This window comes from Patagioenas fasciata, chromosome 6 (genome assembly GCF_037038585.1).
Source record: "Patagioenas fasciata isolate bPatFas1 chromosome 6, bPatFas1.hap1, whole genome shotgun sequence".
Lineage (NCBI taxonomy): Eukaryota > Metazoa > Chordata > Aves > Columbiformes > Columbidae > Patagioenas > Patagioenas fasciata.
The window spans coordinates 45,711,453-45,718,149 of NC_092525.1; positions in this window are offsets into that span (position 1 = coordinate 45,711,453).

Sequence of the window (6,697 nt, forward strand, 5' to 3'; positions counted from 1 at the left end):
GTCTGGGCATGTTTTGGAAACTTTTCAGAGGCCTCGCTGGTGACACGGGGGACAGCAGGCAGTGACAGGCCTGGGGCTGACAGGCTCCCCCTCCCCTAGCGGGCGCTCGGCTGCCACACCCAGCTGACGTAGAACCTTTGTCACAATGCCCGCTACCGTGGTGAGGATGCGGGCACTCTGCAGGTGACAGGGACCCAGCAGGACTTGCTGTCAGCTCAGCAATTGCTCAGTTCCCCAAAGAAGCTGAATTCTGCAAATTGCTGCTTTTGCTCTTGAAATGATGTCATCAGGTGGGTGTTTTGGTGTAATACACTGAAAACCAGAGCAGAAATGCTGAAATATTCCCATGATATGCATGGTCTCTGCACCAAACCACCATGTCTCAGCCTAAGTATGTCTGCCGCTTGTTCTTTTGTACTGCCAGCTGATTGTGGAAGTACAGTATAAAAACCATCTTTATGGAGAGATCTTTCTGGTTTAGGCTTAGTCTAAGTGTCTCAAGTAGCCGGGGCTTTTGTTTGGGCCTAATCCATATGGTCTGATGGCTTTCCTCTCATCTCAAGATGAATGTGGTAGAAAATATAAATCAAAGAAACGTCCTTTGGCCTAGCCTTGCCTTGCCTTGCCTTGCCTTATTTCCTTCTCATCCTGTTCTCTGTCCCAGCCTCTCTCACTAAGCCCTCGTCTGGCTGCATGTCTCTTCTTTCCTCTCTCCTTTTCTCAAACTCTCCTGCTTCCTGGCTTTCGTCTTTCAATTCCTCCATTTCAGTCCTGCCGCCCGGCACTACTTTTTTCTCTTGCCTCCCTTGGGCCTGCTCCCTTGGCTTTCTCCCTCTCTTCCATATCCTTCTTCCCGACTTGTCTCTTGGAGACTTTTGGCCACTTTGGACCCAAGTCTGGGCATGTTTTGGAAACTTTTCAGAGGCCTCGCTGGTGACAGGGGGGACAGCAGGCAGTGACAGGCCCGGGGCTGACAGGCTCCCCCTCCCCTAGCGGGCGCTCGGCTGCCACACCCAGCTGACGTAGAACCTTTGTCACAATGCCCGCTACCGTGGTGAGGATGCGGGCACTCTGCAGGTGACAGGGACCCAGCAGGACTTGCTGTCAGCTCAGCAATTGCTCAGTTCCCCAAAGAAGCTGAATTCTGCAAATTGCTGCTTTTGCTCTTGAAATGATGTCATCAGGTGGGTGTTTTGGTGTAATACACTGAAAACCAGAGCAGAAATGCTGAAATATTCCCATGATATGCATGGTCTCTGCACCAAACCACCATGTCTCAGCCTAAGTATGTCTGCCGCTTGTTCTTTTGTACTGCCAGCTGATTGTGGAAGTACAGTATAAAAAACATCTTTATGGAGAGATCTTTCTGGTTTAGGCTTAGTCTAAGTGTCTCAAGTAGCCGGGGCTTTTGTTTGGGCCTAATCCATATGGTCTGATGGCTTTCCTCTCATCTCAAGATGAATGTGGTAGAAAATATAAATCAAAGAAACGTCCTTTGGCCTAGCCTTGCCTTGCCTTATTTCCTTCTCATCCTGTTCTCTGTCCCAGCCTCTCTCACTAAGCCCTCGTCTGGCTGCATGTCTCTTCTTTCCTCTCTCCTTTTCTCAAACTCTCCTGCTTCCTGGCTTTCGTCTTTCAATTCCTCCATTTCAGTCCTGCAGCCCGGCACTACTTTTTTCTCTTGCCTCCCTTGGGCCTGCTCCCTTGGCTTTCTCCCTCTCTTCCATATCCTTCTTCCCGACTTGTCTCTTGGAGACTTTTGGCCACTTTGGACCCAAGTCTGGGCATGTTTTGGAAACTTTTCAGAGGCCTCGCTGGTGACAGGGGGGACAGCAGGCAGTGACAGGCCCGGGGCTGACAGGCTCCCCCTCCCCTAGCGGGCGCTCGGCTGCCACACCCAGCTGACGTAGAACCTTTGTCACAATGCCCGCTACCGTGGTGAGGATGCGGGCACTCTGCAGGTGACAGGGACCCAGCAGGACTTGCTGTCAGCTCAGCAATTGCTCAGTTCCCCAAAGAAGCTGAATTCTGCAAATTGCTGCTTTTGCTCTTGAAATGATGTCATCAGGTGGGTGTTTTGGTGTAATACACTGAAAACCAGAGCAGAAATGCTGAAATATTCCCATGATATGCATGGTCTCTGCACCAAACCACCATGTCTCAGCCTAAGTATGTCTGCCGCTTGTTCTTTTGTACTGCCAGCTGATTGTGGAAGTACAGTATAAAAACCATCTTTATGGAGAGATCTTTCTGGTTTAGGCTTAGTCTAAGTGTCTCAAGTAGCCGGGGCTTTTGTTTGGGCCTAATCCATATGGTCTGATGGCTTTCCTCTCATCTCAAGATGAATGTGGTAGAAAATATAAATCAAAGAAACGTCCTTTGGCCTAGCCTTGCCTTGCCTTGCCTTGCCTTATTTCCTTCTCATCCTGTTCTCTGTCCCAGCCTCTCTCACTAAGCCCTCGTCTGGCTGCATGTCTCTTCTTTCCTCTCTCCTTTTCTCAAACTCTCCTGCTTCCTGGCTTTCGTCTTTCAATTCCTCCATTTCAGTCCTGCAGCCCGGCACTACTTTTTTCTCTTGCCTCCCTTGGGCCTGCTCCCTTGGCTTTCTCCCTCTCTTCCATATCCTTCTTCCCGACTTGTCTCTTGGAGACTTTTGGCCACTTTGGACCCAAGTCTGGGCATGTTTTGGAAACTTTTCAGAGGCCTCGCTGGTGACAGGGGGGACAGCAGGCAGTGACAGGCCCGGGGCTGACAGGCTCCCCCTCCCCTAGCGGGCGCTCGGCTGCCACACCCAGCTGACGTAGAACCTTTGTCACAATGCCCGCTACCGTGGTGAGGATGCGGGCACTCTGCAGGTGACAGGGACCCAGCAGGACTTGCTGTCAGCTCAGCAATTGCTCAGTTCCCCAAAGAAGCTGAATTCTGCAAATTGCTGCTTTTGCTCTTGAAATGATGTCATCAGGTGGGTGTTTTGGTGTAATACACTGAAAACCAGAGCAGAAATGCTGAAATATTCCCATGATATGCATGGTCTCTGCACCAAACCACCATGTCTCAGCCTAAGTATGTCTGCCGCTTGTTCTTTTGTACTGCCAGCTGATTGTGGAAGTACAGTATAAAAACCATCTTTATGGAGAGATCTTTCTGGTTTAGGCTTAGTCTAAGTGTCTCAAGTAGCCGGGGCTTTTGTTTGGGCCTAATCCATATGGTCTGATGGCTTTCCTCTCATCTCAAGATGAATGTGGTAGAAAATATAAATCAAAGAAACGTCCTTTGGCCTAGCCTTGCCTTGCCTTGCCTTGCCTTATTTCCTTCTCATCCTGTTCTCTGTCCCAGCCTCTCTCACTAAGCCCTCGTCTGGCTGCATGTCTCTTCTTTCCTCTCTCCTTTTCTCAAACTCTCCTGCTTCCTGGCTTTCGTCTTTCAATTCCTCCATTTCAGTCCTGCCGCCCGGCACTACTTTTTTCTCTTGCCTCCCTTGGGCCTGCTCCCTTGGCTTTCTCCCTCTCTTCCATATCCTTCTTCCCGACTTGTCTCTTGGAGACTTTTGGCCACTTTGGAGCCAAGTCTGGGGATGTTTTGGAAACTTTTCAGAGGCCTCGCTGGTGACACGGGGGACAGCAGGCAGTGACAGGCCCGGGGCTGACAGGCTCCCCCTCCCCTAGCGGGCGCTTGGCGGCCACACCCAGCTGACGTAGAACCTTTGTCACAATGCCCGCTACCGTGGTGAGGATGCGGGCACTCTGCAGGTGACAGGGACCCAGCAGGACTTGCTGTCAGCTCAGCAATTGCTCAGTTCCCCAAAGAAGCTGAATTCTGCAAATTGCTGCTTTTGCTCTTGAAATGATGTCATCAGGTGGGTGTTTTTGTGTAATACACTGAAAACCAGAGCAGAAATGCTGAAATATTCCCATGATATGCATGGTCTCTGCACCAAACCACCATGTCTCAGCCTAAGTACATCTGCCGCTTGTTCTTTTGTACTGCCAGCTGATTGTGGAAGTACAGTATAAAAACCATCTTTATGGAGAGATCTTTCTGGTTTAGGCTTAGTCTAAGTGTCTCAAGTAGCCGGGGCTTTTGTTTGGGCCTAATCCATATGGTCTGATGGCTTTCCTCTCATCTCAAGATGAATGTGGTAGAAAATATAAATCAAAGAAACGTCCTTTGGCCTAGCCTTGCCTTGCCTTATTTCCTTCTCATCCTGTTCTCTGTCCCAGCCTCTCTCACTAAGCCCTCGTCTGGCTGCATGTCTCTTCTTTCCTCTCTCCTTTTCTCAAACTCTCCTGCTTCCTGGCTTTCGTCTTTCAATTCCTCCATTTCAGTCCTGCAGCCCGGCACTACTTTTTTCTCTTGCCTCCCTTGGGCCTGCTCCCTTGGCTTTCTCCCTCTCTTCCATATCCTTCTTCCCGACTTGTCTCTTGGAGACTTTTGGCCACTTTGGACCCAAGTCTGGGCATGTTTTGGAAACTTTTCAGAGGCCTCGCTGGTGACAGGGGGGACAGCAGGCAGTGACAGGCCCGGGGCTGACAGGCTCCCCCTCCCCTAGCGGGCGCTCGGCTGCCACACCCAGCTGACGTAGAGCCTTTGTCACAATGCCCGCTACCGTGGTGAGGATGCGGGCACTCTGCAGGTGACAGGGACCCAGCAGGACTTGCTGTCAGCTCAGCAATTGCTCAGTTCCCCAAAGAAGTTGAATTTAGCAAATTGCTGCTTTGCTCTTGAAATGATGTCATCAGGTGGGTGTTTTGGTGTAATACACTGAAAACCAGAGCAGAAATGCTGAAATATTCCCATGATATGCATGGTCTCTGCACCAAACCACCATGTCTCAGCCTAAGTACATCTTCCGCTTGTTCTTTAGTACTGCCAGCTGATTGTGGAAGTACAGTATAAAAACCATCTTTATGGAGAGATCTTTCTGGTTTAGGCTTAGTCTAAGTGTCTCAAGTAGCCGGGGCTTTTGTTTGGGCCTAATCCATAAGGTCTGATGGCTTTCCTCCTCATCTCAAGATGAATGTGGTAGAAAATATAAATCAAGGAAACCTCGTTTGGCCTAGCCTTGCCTTGCCTTGCCTTGCCTTATTTCCTTCTCATCCTGTTCTCTGTCCCAGCCTCTCTCACTAAGCCCTCGTCTGGCTGCATGTCTCTTCTTTCCTCTCTCCTTTTCTCAAACTCTCCTGCTTCCTGGCTTTCGTCTTTCAATTCCTCCATTTCATTCCTGCAGCCCGGCACTACTTTTTCCTCTTGCCTCCCTTTGGCCTGCTCCCTTGGCTTTCTCCCTCTCTTCCATATCCTTCTTCCCGACTTGTCTCTTGGAGACTTTTGGCCACTTTGGACCCAAGTCTGGGCATGTTTTGGAAACTTTTCAGAGGCCTCGCTGGTGACACGAGCGACAGCAGGCAGTGACAGGCCCGGGGCTGACAGGCTCCCCCTCCCCTAGCGGGCGCTCGGCTGCCACACCCAGCTGACGTAGAACCTTTGTCACAATGCCCGCTACCGTGGTGAGGATGCGGGCACTCTGCAGGTGACAGGGACCCAGCAGGACTTGCTGTCAGCTCAGCAATTGCTCAGTTCCCCAAAGAAGCTGAATTCTGCAAATTGCTGCTTTTGCTCTTGAAATGATGTCATCAGGTGGGTGTTTTGGTGTAATACACTGAAAACCAGAGCAGAAATGCTGAAATATTCCCATGATATGCATGGTCTCTGCACCAAACCACCATGTCTCAGCCTAAGTATGTCTGCCGCTTGTTCTTTTGTACTGACAGAAGATTGTGGAAGTACAGTATAAAAACCATCTTTATGGAGAGATCTTTCTGGTTTAGGCTTAGTCTAAGTGTCTCAAGTAGCCGGGGCTTTTGTTTGGGTCTAATCCATATGGTCTGATGGCTTTCCTCTCATCTCAAGATGAATGTGGTAGAAAATATAAATCAAAGAAACGTCCTTTGGCCTAGCCTTGCATTGCCTTATTTCCTTCTCATCCTGTTCTCTGTCCCAGCCTCTCTCACTAAGCCCTCGTCTGGCTGCATGTCTCTTCTTTCCTCTCTCCTTTTCTCAAACTCTCCTGCTTCCTGGCTTTCGTCTTTCAATTCCTCCATTTCAGTCCTGCCGCCCGGCACTACTTTTTTCTCTTGCCTCCCTTGGGCCTGCTCCCTTGGCTTTCTCCCTCTCTTCCATATCCTTCTTCCCGACTTGTCTCTTGGAGACTTTTGGCCACTTTGGACCCAAGTCTGGGCATGTTTTGGAAACTTTTCAGAGGCCTCGCTGGTGACACGGGGGACAGCAGGCAGTGACAGGCCCGGGGCTGACAGGCTCCCCCTCCCCTAGCGGGCGCTCGGCTGCCACACCCAGCTGACGTAGAACCTTTGTCACAATGCCCGCTACCGTGGTGAGGATGCGGGCACTCTGCAGGTGACAGGGACCCAGCAGGACTTGCTGTCAGCTCAGCAATTGCTCAGTTCCCCAAAGAAGCTGAATTCTGCAAATTGCTGCTTTTGCTCTTGAAATGATGTCATCAGGTGGGTGTTTTGGTGTAATACACTGAAAACCAGAGCAGAAATGCTGAAATATTCCCATGATATGCATGGTCTCTGCACCAAACCACCATGTCTCAGCCTAAGTATGTCTGCCGCTTGTTCTTTTGTACTGCCAGCTGATTGTGGAAGTACAGTATAAAAACCATCTTTATGGAGAGATC